Here is a 16,121-nt window from a genome sequence, read left to right as displayed (position 1 = left end):
AAGTATGAGGCAGTCATAGGAAAGGAGCACACAATCATGTAGAATACACTAGGTAAGGGAGAGGGTACAAGATACATGATCATGTGATTTGGGCTGGTTAGGTAGGCCCAGTAATACAAGTACGAGGCTGTCATAGGAAAGGAGCACACAATCATGTAGATTACAGTAGGGAAGGGAGAGGGTACAAGATACATGATCATGTGATTTGGGCTGGTTAGGTAGGCCCAGTAATACAAGTACAAGGCTGTCATAGGACAGGAGCACACAATCATGTAGAATACACTAGGGAAGGGAGAGGGTACAAGATACATGATCATGTGATTTGGGCTGGTTAGGTAGGCCCAGTAATACAAGTACAAGGCTGTCATAGGACAGGAGCACACGATCCTGTAGAATACACTAGGGAAGGGAGAGGGTACAAGATATATGATCATGTGATTTGGGCTGGTTAGGTAGACACAGTAATACAAGTACGAGGCAGTCATAGGAAAGGAGCACACCATCATGTAGAATACACTAGGTAAGGGAGAGGGTACAAGGTGCATGATCATGTGATTTGGGCTGGTTAGGTAGGTCCAGTAATACAAGTATGAGGCAGTCATAGGAAAGGAGCACACAATCATGTAGAATACACTAGGTAAGGGAGAGGGTACAAGATACATGATCATGTGATTTGGGCTGGTTAGGTAGGCCCAGTAATACAAGTACGAGGCTGTCATAGGAAAGGAGCACACAATCATGTAGATTACAGTAGGGAAGGGAGAGGGTACAAGATACATGGTCATGTGATTTGGGCTGGTTAGGTAGGTCCAGTAATACAAGTACGAGGCAGTCATAGGAAAGGAGCACACGATCATGTAGAATACACTAGGGAAGGGAGAGGGTACAAGATACATGATCATGTGATTTGGGCTGGTTAGGTAGGCCCAGTAATACAAGTACGAGGCTGTCATAGGAAAGGAGCACACGATCATGTAGAATACACTAGGGAAGGGAGAGGGTACAAGATACATGATCATGTGATTTGGGCTGGTTAGGTAGCTCCAGTAATACAAGTACGAGGCAGTCATAGGAAAGGAGCACAGGATCATGTAGAATACACTAGGGAAGGGAAAGAGTACAAGATACATGATCATGTGATTTGGGCTGGTTAGGTAGGTCCAGTAATACAAGTACAGGCGGTCATAGGAAAGGAGCACACAATCATGTAGAATACATTAGGTAAGGGAGAGGGTACAAGATACATGATCATGTGATTTGGGCTGGTTAGGTATGCCCAGTAATACAAGTACAGGCAGTCATAGGAAAGGAGCACACGATCATGTAGAATACACTAGGGAAGGGAGAGGGTACATGATCATGTGATTTGGGCTGGTTAGGTAGGTCCAGTAATACAAGTACGAGGCTGTCATAGGAAAGGAGCACACGATCATGTAGAATACACTAGGGAAGGGAGAGGGTACAAGATACATGATCATGTGATTTGGGCTGGTTAGGTAGGTCCAGTAATACAAGTACAAGCTGTCCTAGGAAAGGAGCACACAATCATGTAGAATACACAAAGGAATGGAGAGAGTACAAGATACATGATCATGTGATTTGGGCTGGTTAGGTAGGCCCAGTAATACAAGTACAAGCTGTCATAGGAAAGGAGCACACGATCATGTAGAATACACTAGGGAAGGGAGAGGGTACAAGATGCATGATCATGTGATTTGGGCTAGTTAGGTAGGTCCAGTAATACAAGTACGAGGCTGTCATAGGAAAGGAGCACACCATCATGTAGAATACACTAGGGAAGGGAGAGGGTACAAGATACATGATCATGTGATTTGGGCTGGTTAGGTAGGTCCAGTAATACAAGTACAAGCTGTCATAGGACAGGAGCACACGATCATGTAGGATACACTAGGGAAGGGAGAGAGTACAAGATACATGATCATGTGATTTGGGCTGGTTAGGTAGGCCCAGTAATACAAGTATGAGGCTGTCATAGGAAAGGAGCACATAATCATGTAGAATACACTAGGGAAGGGAGAGGGTACAAGATACATGATCATGTGATTTGGGCTGGTTAGGTAGGCCCAGTAATACAGGTACGAGGCTGTCAGAGGAAATGAGCACACGATCATGTAGAATACACTAGGGAAGGGAGAGGGTACAAGATGCATGATCATGTGATTTGGGCTGGTTAGGTAGGCCCAGTAATACAAGTACGAGGCGGTCATAGGAAAGGAGCACAGGATCATGTAGAATACACTAGGGAAGGGAGAGGGTACAAGATACATGGTCATGTGATTTGGGCTGGTTAGGTAGATCCAGTAATACAAGTACGAGGCGGTCATAGGAAAGGAGCACACGATCATGTAGAATACACTAGGGAAGGGAGAGGGTACAAGATACATGATCATGTGATTTGGGCTGGTTAGGTAGGTCCAGTAATACAAGTATGAGGCTGTCATAGGAAAGGAAAAATCTATTAACCCTTCGCACTCTCGCATGCAAATGTTCAAACAAATGCATTCACAGATTCACTCATCCAGGCACAACTGTTATCCCTACAGCTAAGTTAAAAGCCGGGGTCTTAGTTCACAGAAGAATGCATTCTTATGCTTAGTCACCTATACTGCGCAGAAGTACGGCCCTGTAACATGCATAGTGCAGACAATGAAACATTCATTGCATCAAACCTATCAATGTATTAGGAGCACACATCCTGACGTCCTCTCCTGGGACAGATAGTGCATCTTACCAATCGCACAAGGGAGCTAACGTAATGTATCCATGTGCACCATGCGCATACACCAGCATAAGCTGTCTGCATGCTGACAAACATACAGGGGAAGTAATACAAGTACAAGGCAGTCATAGGAAAGGAGCACACAATCATGTAGATTACACTAGGGAAGGGAGAGGGTACAAGAGACATGATCATGTGATTTGGGCTGGTTAGGTAGGCCCAGTAATACAAGTACAAGGCAGTCATAGGAAAGGAGCACACGATCATGTAGAATACACTAGGGAAGGGAGAGAGTACAAGATACATGATCATGTGATTTGGGCTGGTTAGGTAGGTCCAGTAATACAAGTATGAGGTTGTCATAGGAAAGGAGCACACAATCATGTGGAATACACTAGGGAAGGGAGAGGGTACAAGATACATGATCATGTGATTTGGGCTGGTTAGGTAGGTCCAGTAATACAAGTATGAGGCTGTCATAGGAAAGGAGCACACGATCATGTAGAATACACTAGGGAAGGGAGAGAGTACAAGATACATGATCATGTGATTTGGGCTGGTTAGGTAGGTCCAGTAATACAAGTATGAGGTTGTCATAGGAAAGGAGCACACAATCATGTGGAATACACTAGGGAAGGGAGAGGGTACAAGATACATGATCATGTGATTTGGGCTGGTTAGGTAGGTCCAGTAATACAAGTATGAGGCTGCCATAGGAAAGGAGCACACAATCATGTAGAATACACTAGGGAAGGGAAAGAGTACAAGATACATGATCATGTGATTTGGGCTGGTTAGGTAGGTCCAGTAATACAAGTACAGGCGGTCATAGGAAAGGAGCACATGATCATGTAGAATACACTAGGGAAGGGAGAGGGTACAAGATACATGATCATGTGATTTGGGCTGGTTAGGTAGGCCCAGTAATACAAGTATGAGGCTGTCATAGGAAAGGAGCACATGATCCTGTAGAATACACTAGGGAAGGGAGAGGGTACAAGATACATGATCATGTGATTTTGGCTGGTTAGGTAGGTCCAGTAATACAAGTATGAGGCTGCCATAGGAAAGGAGCACAGGATCATGTAGAATACACTAGGGAAGGGAAAGAGTACAAGATACATGATCATGTGATTTGGGCTGGTTAGGTAGGTCCAGTAATACAAGTACAGGCGGTCATAGGAAAGGAGCACACAATCATGTAGAATACACTAGAGAAGGGAGAGGGTACAAGAGATATGATCATGTGATTTGGGCTACTTCTACTAATATGAAGTTATGTATAGTAGGCACTGCATCATTGCTGTACAGTATCCCCCTTATTACTCACCTGCAGCGACATTTAAGTGCCGCATGCGGCTAGGATTGCCAGGTGCGCCTTCCCAACCCCCACCCTACCCACAACAATGGCGGAGGAACAAGGTGTGCTGTGTGCCTTGTGACATCACTACCCCTCCAGCACAATTAACAATGAACTAATTATTACTGGATAGAGTGTGCTGCCTCTATTGCCCAGCAGATGGCAGCAGACCACCACACTTTGCAGCATCATCCTCCCCATCCTCCATGCTGCAGCCTTTATAATGTTACATAGAACCTCTCAACCTCCAGCTCTTGTATTAGCACCGCTTACTTCACAAATGCCAGAGACAAAAGGACACAAGAGGCGACACTTGCCAGCAGGAACAGCTCTAGACTTTTTGTAGCCTGAGGCAAATTTGTGAGGATGTGCCCCCCCCCCCCCGCACACACACAGCCCCCCCCCCCAATTTGGAATGATCGCACAGCACTGTGCTGTAGCTGCGGTGTGACCCCCAAAATCCACCCTCAGTATAGGTAGGAGGCCAGGTATAGTTGCCCCCAGTATATAGGTTAGTCAGTATAGTTATCCCCAGTGTAGGTAGATAGTATAGTTGCCCCCACTATATAGGTTAGCCAGGTAGGTGCCCCCAGTATAGATCGCCAGTATAATTGCTCCCAGTATATAGGTTAGCCAGGAAGTGCTTGCCTACCTAGCTTGCCTGCTCCCCCCTCCCTTCCCCACGGGTGCTGCTTGTTACCTAGTGAATCAGCAGCCGCCTCCTCTATGAGAGTCCCGGTCCTCCCCTGGCTAATAGGCCACAGATCAGCGTGACCCGCCTGATGCCAAAGGTTCACTTGGCGTCATGGGTGGCCCAGCGCTGCTTGCCAGTACTGATGGACAAAATCCGCTCTCCTCTAGAATCCGCTCTCCTTCAGAATCCGCTCTCTCCAAAATCCGCACAAAAACAGTACAAGGATGGGACTGTTGAGGACTGAGGTAAAGTCATTTTCTCTGATGAATCCCCTTTCTAAATATTTGGGGCATCTGGCAAGAAAAGAAGAGCAATGCCATCAGTCCTGCCTCCTACCAACAGTAAAGCATCCTGAGAACATTCATGTGTCGGGCTGCTTCTCATCCCAGGGAGTGAGCTTACAATTCATGTGTGGGGTTGTTTCTATCTAAGGGCTCACTCACAATTCATGTGTGGGGCTGTTTCTCATACAAGGGAGCAGGCTCACTCACAATTCATGTGTGGGGCTGCTTCTCACACAAGGGAGCGGGCTCACTCACAATTCATGTGTGGGGCTGCTTCTCATCCCAGGGAGTGGGCTCACTCACAATACATGTGTGGGGTTGCTTCTCATCCAAGGGAGCGGGCTCACTTCCAAATCATGTGTGGGGCTGCTTCTCATCCCAGAGAGCGGGCTCACTCACAATTCATGTGTGGGGCTGCTTCTCATCCCAGGGAGCGGGCTCACTTACAATTCATGTGTGGGGCTTCTTCTCACACAAGGGAGCGGGCTCACTCACAATTCATGTGTGGGGCTTCTTCTCATTCAAGGAAGCGGGCTCACTCACAATTCATGTGTGGGGCTGCTTCTCATCCCAGGGAGCGGGCTCACTCACAATTCATGTGTGGGGCTGCTTCTCACACAAGGGAGCGGGCTCACTCACAATTCATGTGTGGGGCTGATTCTCATCCCAGGGAGCGGGCTCTCTCACAATTCATGTGTGGGGCGGCTTCTCATCCCAGGGAGCGGGCTCACTCACAATTCATGTGTGGGGCTGCTTCTCATCCAAGGGAGCGGGCTCACTCTCAATTCATGTGTGGGGCTTCTTCTCATTCAAGAGAGCGGGCTCACTCACAATTCATGTGTGGGGCTGCTCCTCATCCAAGGGAACGGGCTCACTCACAATTCATGTGTGGGGCTGCTCCTCATCCAAGGGAACGGGCTCACTCACAATTCATGTGTGGGGCTGCTTCTATCCAAGGGAGCGGGCTCACTCACAATTCATGTGTGGGGCTGCTTCTCATCCCAGGGAGTGGCTCACTCACAATTCATGTGTGGGGCTGCTTCTCACACAAGGGAGTGGGCTCACTCACAATTCATGTGTGGGGCTGCTTCTCACACAAGGGAGCGGGCTCACTCACAATTCATGTGTGGGGCTGCTTCTCACACAAGGGAGCAGGCTCACTCACAATTCATGTGTGGGGCTTCTTCTCACACAAGGGAGCGGGCTCACTCACAATTCATGTGTGGGGCTTCTTCTCACACAAGGGAGCGGGCTCACTCACAATTCATGTGTGGGGCTTCTTCTCATTCAAGGGAGCGGGCTCACTCACAATTCATGTGTGGGGCTGCTTCTCATCCCAGGGAGCGGGCTCACTCCCAATTCATGTGTGGGGCTGCTTCTCATACAAGGGAGCGGGTTCACTCACAATTCATGTGTGGGGCTTCTTCTCATTCAAGGGAGCGGGCTCACTCACAATTCATGTGTGGGGCTGCTTCTCACACAAGGGAGTGGGCTCACTCACAATTCATATGTGGGGCTGCTTCTCACACAAGGGAGCGGGCTCACTCACAATTCATGTGTGGGGCTGCTTCTCACACAAGGGAGCGGGCTCACTCACAATTCATGTGTGGGGCTTCTTCTCACACAAGGGAGCGGGCTCACTCACAATTCATGTGTGGGGCTTCTTCTCACACAAGGGAGCGGGCTCACTCACAATTCATGTGTGGGGCTTCTTCTCATTCAAGGGAGCGGGCTCACTCACAATTCATGTGTGGGGCTGCTTCTCATCCCAGGGAGCGGGCTCACTCACAATTCATGTGTGGGGCTGCTTCTCACACAAGGGAGCGGGCTCACTCACAATTCATATGTGGGGCTGCTTCTCATCCCAGGGAGCGGGCTCTCTCACAATTCATGTGTGGGGCTGCTTCTCATCCCAGGGTGCGGGCTCACTCACAATTCATGTGTGGGGCTGCTTCTCATCCAAGGGAGCGGGCTCACTCTCAATTCATGTGTGGGGCTTCTTCTCATTCAAGAGAGCGGGCTCACTCACAATTCATGTGTGGGTCTGCTTCTCATCCAAGGGAGCGGGCTCACTCACAATTCATGTGTGGGGCTGCTTCTCACACAAGGGAGCGGGCTCACTCACAATTCATGTGTGGGGCTTCTTCTCATTCAAGGGAGCGGGCTCACTCACAATTCATGTGTGGGGCTGCTTCTCACACAAGGGAGCGGGCTCACTCACAATTCATGTGTGGGGCTGCTCAGGGACGGCCCGCCCATGAGGCTGGGTGAAACGTTTGCCTCAGGCGGCACTTCTGGGGGGCGGCACCCGCCCGTCCGTGGGTGTGGAGGGCCGCCCGAGCTGGAGGGGATAGCGGGCAGGAAGGGGGTATTGGGCCTAGCGGCGGGGAGGGGGGTCGGACCCCCCCTCCCTCAACTGATTCCCCTGTCCTCCGCTCCCCTCCAGCTTGTTACGTTGCTGGCTGCAGCTATAAGAGGCAACGGGCGGGGATCACTCACCTCTTCCTCGTTCCAGCGTGCGCTCCACTGACGTCACTTCCTGTGGCGTAGTACGTCAGTGGAGCGCAGGCTGGAACGAGGAAGAGGTGAGTGATCCCCGCCCGTTGCCTCTTATAGCTGCAGCCAGCCAGCGACGTAACAAGCTGGAGGGGAGCGGAGGACGGGGGACCCAGGCGAGGGAGGGGGGGTCCGACCCCCCTCCCCGCCGCTAGGCCCAATACCCCCTTCCTGCCCACTATCCCCTCCAGCTCAGGCGGCTCCCCCACACCCACGGCTTGGGGGGGGGGGGGCAGCGGCAGCGATTTCTTTAAAGTTTGCCTCAGGTGGCAAATGGTCTAGGGCCGGGCCTGCTTCTCATCCAAGGGAGTGGGCTCACTCACAATGCATGTGTGGGGCTGCTTCTCACACAAGCGAGCGGGCTCACTCACAATTCATGTGTGGGGCTTCTTCTCATTCAAGGGAGCGGGCTCACTCACAATTCATGTGTGGGGCTGCTTCTCATCCAAGGGCTCACTCACAATTCATGTGTGGGGCTTCTTCTCACACAAGGGAGCGGGTTCACTCACAATTCATGTGTGGGGCTTCTTCTCATTCAAGGGAGCGGGCTCACTCACAATTCATGTGTGGGGCTGCTTCTCACACAAGGGAGCGGGCTCACTCACAATTCATGTGTGGGGCTGCTTCTCACACAAGGGAGCGGGCTCACTCACAATTCATGTGTGGGGCTGCTTCTCACACAAGGGAGCGGGCTCACTCACAATTCATGTGTGGGGCTGCTTCTCATCCAAGGGAGTGGGCTCACTCACAATTCATGTGTGGGGCTGCTTCTCATCCCAGGGAGCGGGCTCACTCACAATTCATGTGTGGGGCTGCTTCTAATCCAAAGTGTAACGATCGGTGAAGCACAGAGAGGATCTGATTACTGGTGATCTGCAGTATCACGGGGAATACAGATGTGTACCAGATTATAAGTGATCTGCAGTATCACCGATAATCCGATATACCAGCTAACCTCTGTTCACCTGAGTAGAGTGTAGTGATTGGTGTAACAGTAACACTTAGAGGACTGAGCCTCAGTGCAGTGAGGAGTACTGCACAGATTCCTCCCGAAGACCTGAACTCTCCAAGGCGGGAGGAGTCAGACTGAGAGTAGAAAGGATATCTGAGAGTGACACTCTGGAGGTAGTGTCACTAACAAGACAGGGAACCGCCTCTAATAGTAAGGTCGGTTCTCGAGGTCGGACAAGCCAGGTCGTAAACACACGGACAGATAAAGTACAGATTCAGAAGGCGGAGGCGGAGTCAAAGTACAGGCAGGGTTCGGCAACAGGGTATCAGATATATCGAGGTACAAAATCAGGAGGCAGAAGCAGGGTCTAGGAACGAGCCGGGGTTCGGCAACAGAGTATCAGAAATATCGAGGTACAAGATCAGAGTTCAGGAGGATAGTCATGCAGGCAAAGGGGCATAACAGATAATCACAATCAAACTAGTACTTTAAGCTATCAACAGAATCTAGCTAAGTGTAGGATTACAGCTCCAGCTGGTCCCAGCACACTAACGGATCTGACTAAGGGTCTGAGTGCTCCCACATATGTGATCGCAACGCCAGACAACCAGCAACTGAACAGCCAGCAGTATATATACACATAAGGACTGCCCAGCACCTCCCATAGTGCTGGACCAATGAAAAATGAAACCAGTGTCAGCTGACCAGCCTGGTCAGCTGACTACTTCTGGCTGACATATAATCCCTGCCTGAGTGCGCGCGCACGCCACTGTAAACCTCGAGGGACTATGTGTCCCAGCCACACCAGCACTGCTCTGCGGTGCCTCCACAATGGGGCCATGCGCGCTAACCGCCGCGTCCAACGAGGCGCTTTTTCCGCGCTCCGCCATGCCCTGCACGGGGACAGCCGCCTCTGACTGAGTGGAGGCGGCTGCCTCCCCATGCTCTGCCCCGCCGTGCGCGGAAAGAGCCGCCTGCCGCTGACTCATGGCGGCGGCTCTTCCGCGTTTCTTGACACAAAGGAGCGGGCTCACTCACAATTCATGTGTGGGGCTGCTTCTCATCCCAGGGAGCGGGCTCACTCACAATTCATGTGTGGGGCTGCTTCTCACACAAGGGAGCGGGCTCACTCACAATTCATGTGTGGGGCTGCTTCTCACACAAGGGAGTGGGCTCACTCACAATTCATGTGTGGGGCTGCTTCTCACACAAGGGAACAGGCTCACTCACAATTCATGTGTGGGGCTGCTTCTCATCCCAGGGAGCGGGCTCACTCACAATTCATGTGTGGGGCTGCTTCTCATCCCAGGGAGCGGGCTCACTCACAATTCATGTGTGGGGCTGCTTCTCATCCCAGGGAGCGGGCTCACTCACAATTCATGTGTGGGGCTGCTTCTCATCCCAGGGAGTGGGCTCACTCACAATTCATGTGTGGGGCTGCTTCTCATCCCAGGGAGCGGGCTCACTCACAATTCATGTGTGGGGCTGCTTCTCATCCCAGGGAGCGGGCTCACTCACAATTCATGTGTGGGGCTGCTTCTCACACAAGGGAGCGGGCTCACTCACAATTCATGTGTGGGGCTGCTTCTCACACAAGGGAGTGGGCTCACTCACAATTCATGTGTGGGGCTGCTTCTCACACAAGGGAACAGGCTCACTCACAATTCATGTGTGGGGCTGCTTCTCATCCCAGGGAGCGGGCTCACTCACAATTCATGTGTGGGGCTGCTTCTCATCCCAGGGAGCGGGCTCACTCACAATTCATGTGTGGGGCTGCTTCTCATCCCAGGGAGTGGGCTCACTCACAATTCATGTGTGGGGCTGCTTCTCATCCCAGGGAGCGGGCTCACTCACAATTCATGTGTGGGGCTGCTTCTCATCCCAGGGAGCGGGCTCACTCACAATTCATGTGTGGGGCTGTTTCTCTTTCAAGGGAGCGGGCTCACTCACAATTCATGTGTGGGGCTGCTTCTCATCCAAGGGAGTGGGCTCACTCACAATTCATGTGTGGGGCTGCTTCTCATCCCAGGGATCGGGCTCACTCACAATTCATGTGTGGGGCTGCTTCTCATCCCAGGGAGCGGGCTCACTCACAATTCATGTGTGGGGCTGCTTCTCATCCCAGGGAGCGGGCTCACTCACAATTCATGTGTGGGGCTGTTTCTCTTTCAAGGGAGCGGGCTCACTCACAATTCATGTGTGGGGCAGCTTTTCATCCAAGGGAGTGGGCTCACTCACAATTCATGTGTGGGGCTGCTTCTCACACAAGGGAGCGGGCTCACTCACAATTCATGTGTGGGGCTGCTTCTCATCCCAGGGAGCGGGCTCACTCACAATTCATGTGTGGGGCTGCTTCTCATCCCAGGGAGTGGGCTCACTCACAATTCATGTGTGGGGCTGCTTCTCATCCCAGGGAGCGGGCTCACTCACAATTCATGTGTGGGGCTGCTTCTCATCCCAGGGAGCGGGCTCACTCACAATTCATGTGTGGGGCTGCTTCTCATCCCAGGGAGTGGGCTCACTCACAATTCATGTGTGGGGCTGCTTCTCATCCCAGGGAGCGGGCTCACTCACAATTCATGTGTGGGGCTGCTTCTCATCCCAGGGAGCGGGCTCACTCACAATTCATGTGTGGGGCAGCTTTTCATCCAAGGGAGCGGGCTCACTCACAATTCATGTGTGGGGCTGCTTCTCATCCCAGGGAGCGGGCTCACTCACAATTCATGTGTGGGGCTGCTTCTCATCCAAGGGAGCGGGCTCACTCTCAATTCATGTGTGGGGCTTCTTCTCATTCAAGAGAGCGGGCTCACTCACAATTCATGTGTGGAGCTGCTTCTCATCCAAGGGAGCGGGCTCACTCTCAATTCATGTGTGGGGCTTCTTCTCATTCAAGAGAGCGGGCTCACTCACAATTCATGTGTGGGGCTGCTTCTCATCCAAGGGAGCGGGCTCACTCTCAATTCATGTGTGGGGCTTCTTCTCATTCAAGAGAGCGGGCTCACTCACAATTCATGTGTGGGGCAGCTTTTCATCCAAGGGAGCGGGCTCACTCACAATTCATGTGTGGGGCTGCTTCTCACCCAAGGGAGCGGGCTCACTCACAATTCATGTGTGGGGCTGCTTCTCATACAAGGGAGCGGGCTCAATCACAATTCATGTGTGGGGCTGCTTCTCATCCAAGGGAGCGGGCTCACTCACAATTCATGTGTGGGGCTGCTTCTCATCCAAGGGAGCGGGCTCACTCACAATTCATGTGTAGGGCTGCTTCTCATCCAAGGGAGCTGGATCACCCACAATTCATGTGTGGGGCTGCTTCTCATCCCAGGGAGCGGGCTCACTCACAATTCATGTGTGGGGCTGTTTCTCATCCAAGGGAGCGGGCTCACTCCCAATTCATGTGTGGGGCTGTTTCTCATCCAAGGGAGCGGGCTCACTCCCAATTCATGTGTGGGGCTGCTTCTCATCCAAGGGAGCGGGCTCACTCACAATTCATGTGTGGGGCTGCTTCTCACCCAAGGGAGCGGGCTCACTCACAATTCATGTGTGGGGCTGTTTCTCATCCAAGGGAGCGGGCTCACTCCCAATTCATGTGTGGGGCTGTTTCTCATCCAAGGGAGCGGGCTCACTCACAATTCATGTGTGGGGCTGCATCTCATCCAAGGGAGTGGGCTCACTCACAATTCATGTGTGGGGCTGCTTCTCATCCCAGGGAGTGGGCTCACTCACAATTCATGTGTGGGGCTGCTTCTCATCCCAGGGAGCGGGCTCACTCACAATTCATGTGTGGGGCTGCTTGTCATCCAAGGGAGTGGGCTCACTCACAATTCATGTGTGGGGCTGCTTCTCATCCAAGGGAGCGGGCTCACTCACAATTCATGTGTGGGGCTGCTTCTCATCCAAGGGAGCGGGCTCACTCACAATTCATATGTGGGGCTGCTTCTCATACAAGGGAGCGGGCTCAGTCACAATTCATGTGTGGGGCTGCTTCTCATACAAGGGAGCGGGCTCACTCCCAATTCATGTGTGGGGCTGCTTCTCATCCCAGGGAGCGGGCTCACTCCCAATTCATGTGTGGGGCTGCTTCTCATCCAAGGGAGCGTGCTCACTCACAATTCATGTGTGGGGCTGCTTCTCATCCCAGGGAGCGGGCTCACTCACAATTCATGTGTGGGGCTGCTTCTCACACAAGGGAGCGGGCTCACTCACAATTCATGTGTGGGGCTGCTTCTCATCCAAGGGCTCACTCACAATTCATGTGTGGGGCTGCTTCTCATCCCAGGGAGCGGGCTCACTCACAATTCATGTGTGGGGCTGTTTCTCATCCAAGGGAGCGGGCTCACTCACAATTCATGTGTGGGGCTGCATCTCATCCAAGGGAGAGGGCTCACTCACAATTCATCTGTCTGGCTGCTTGTCATCCAAGGGAGCGGGCTCACTCACAATTCATGTGTGGGGTTGCTTCTCATCCAAGGGAGCGGGCTCACTCACAATTCCTATGTGGGGCTGCTTCTCATCCCAGGGAGCGGGCTCACTCACAATTCATATGTGGGGCTGCTTCTCCTCCCAGGGGGCAGGCTCACTCACAATTCACTCAATCACAAGAAAATGTATGCGTGCTCTACACCAAGCTTAACCCTTTCAAGTCTAGCTGTGCAAATCTGGCTAAAATGGCTTACCATGAGACATGCTCATGCAGAAATGCATCTGCTTTCGCATGCCAAACTTTGCAGGGTCAAAAACCAATACCGCGAAGCGGTTGCCCTGCGGGACTTAGTTCACGCTATACAGCACTATCCAGGAGCGCCTCGGGGAGGCTTCCCATTGCCCCCATACAACCGGGGGGGCTGCGGGGCCCCAGGCTCTCTCACTGCCTAGGGACCACAGCAACACCCCGGAGGTGGAGACTGGGTAGCGCAGACGACCCCCCCCAAGCGTGGCCGGCGCCGGGGGGGGGGGGGGGGCATCCGCACCCATCTCCCAAAAATTTAAAAACAGGCACTTACCTGATCGTCCATTGCGCTCTGCTGCTGCGCATCGACTCGGGGCACTGCATGGGAAAGGAGTGACGCATGGGTCACCCCGAGCTGTGGGGCTCAGGGCTGGCTCACACACATCACTCCAGAAGGGGGGGAGGACAGGCACAGACAGCCCACTCATAGAGCAAACCATCCACCACCTGCCTCCAAAGGACAGAATGCAAATATGCTCAATCACAACAAAATGTATGCGTGGGGCTGCTTCTCCTCCCAGGGAGCGGGCTCACTCACAATTCATGTGTGGGATTGCTTCTCACCCAAGGGAGCGGGCTCACTCACAATTCATGTGTGGGACTGTTTTACATCCATGGGGGCGGGCTCGCTCACAATTCATGTGTGGGGCTGCTTCTCATCCAAGGGAGCGGGCTCGCTCACAATTCATGTGTGGGGCTGCTTCTCATCCAAGGGAGCGGGCTCACTCACAATTCATGTGTGGGGCTGCTTCTCATCCATGGGAGTGGGCTCACTCACAATTCATGTGTGGGGCTGCTTCTCATCCAAGGGAGCGGGCTCGCTCACAATTCATGTGTGGGGCTGCTTCTCATCCAAGGGAGCGGGCTCACTCACAATTCATGTGTGGGGCTGCTTCTCATCCAAGGGAGCAGGCTCACTCACAATTCATGTGTGGGGCTGCTTCTCATCCAAGGGAGCGGGCTCACTCACAATTCATGTGTGGGGCTGCTTCTCATCCCAGGGAGCGGGCTCACTCACAATTCATGTGTGGGGCTGCTTCTCATCCAAGGGAGCGGGCTCACTCACAATTATGTGTGGGGTTGCATCTCATCCAAGGATTCACTCACAATTCATGTGTGGGGCTGCTTCTTATCCAAGGATTCACTCACAATTCATGTGTGGGGATGCTTCTCATCCAAGGGAGCAGGCTCACTCACAATTCATGTGTGGGGCTGCTTCTCCTCCCAGGGAGCGGGCTCACTCACAATTCATGTGTGGGGCTGCTTCTCCTCCCAGGGAGCGGGCTCACTCACAATTCATGTGTGGTGCTGCTTCTCACCCAAGGGAGCGGGCTCACTCACAATTCATGTGTGGGACTGTTTTTCATCCATGGGGGCGGGCTCGCTCACAATTCATGTGTGGGGCTGCTTCTCATCCAAGGGAGCGGGCTCACTCACAATTCATGTGTGGGGCTGTATCTCATCCAAGGGAGTGGGCTCACTCACAATTCATGTGTGTGGCTGCTTCTCATCCCAGGTAGCGGGCTCACTCACAATTCATGTGTGGGGCTGCTTCTCCTCCCAGGGAGCGGGCTCTCTCACAATTCATGTGTGGGGACGCTTCTCATGCCAGGGAGCGGGCTCACTCACAATACATGTGTGGGGCTACTTCTCATCCCAGGGAGTGGGCTCACTCACAATTCATGTGTGGGGCTGTATCTCATCCAAGGGAGTGGGCTCACTCACAATTCATGTGTGTGGCTGCTTCTCATCCCAGGTGGCGGGCTCACTCACAATTCATGTGTGGGGCTGCTTCTCCTCCCAGGGAGCGGGCTCTCTCACAATTCATGTGTGGGGCTGCTTCTCATCCCAGGGAGCGGGCTCACTCACAATACATGGGTGGGGCTGCTTCTCATCCCAGGGAGCGGGCTCACTCACAATTCATGTGTGGGGCTGCTTCTCATCCAAGGGAGCGGGCTCACTCACAATTCATGTGTGGGGCTGCTTCTCACACAAGGGAGTGGGCTCACTCACAATTCATGTGTGGGGCTGCTCCTCATCCAAGGGAACGGGCTCACTCACAATTCATGTGTGGGGTTGCTTCTCACACAAGGGAGCGAGCTCACTCACAATTCATGTGTGGGGTTGCTTCTCATCCAAGGGAGTGGGCTCACTCACAATTCATGTGTGTGGCTGCTTCTCATCCCAGGGGGCGGGCTCACTCACAATTCATGTGTGGGGCTGCTTCTCCTCCCAGGGAGCGGGCTCTCTCACAATTCATGTGTGGGGCTGCTTCTCATCCCAGGGAGCGGGCTCACTCACAATACATCTGTGGGGCTGCTTCTCATCCCAGGGAGCGGGCTCGCTCACAATTCATGTGTGGGGCTGCTTCTCATCCAAGGGAGCGGGCTCACTCACAATTCATGTGTGGGGCTGCTTCTCACACAAGGGAGTGGGCTCACTCACAATTCATGTGTGGGGCTGCTCCTCATCCAAGGGAACGGGCTCACTCACAATTCATGTGTGGGGTTGCTTCTCACACAAGGGAGCGAGCTCACTCACAATTCATGTGTGGGGTTGCTTCTCATCCAAGGGAGTGGGCTCACTGACAATTCATGTGTGGGGACGCTTCTCATGCCAGGGAGCGGGCTCACTCACAATACATGTGTGGGGCTTCTTCTCATCCAAGGGAGCGGGCTCACTCACAATTCATGTGTGGGGCTGATTCTTATCCAAGGGAGCGGGCTCACTCACAATTCATGTGTGGGGCTGCTTCTCATCCCAGGGAGTGGCTCACTCACAATTCATGTGTGGGGCTGATTCTTAT

This window comes from Hyperolius riggenbachi, chromosome 7 (assembly GCF_040937935.1).
Source record: "Hyperolius riggenbachi isolate aHypRig1 chromosome 7, aHypRig1.pri, whole genome shotgun sequence".
Classification (NCBI taxonomy): Eukaryota; Metazoa; Chordata; class Amphibia; order Anura; family Hyperoliidae; genus Hyperolius; species Hyperolius riggenbachi.
The sequence above is the reverse complement of the archived record's forward strand: the minus strand, read 5'-3'. Positions refer to the sequence as shown.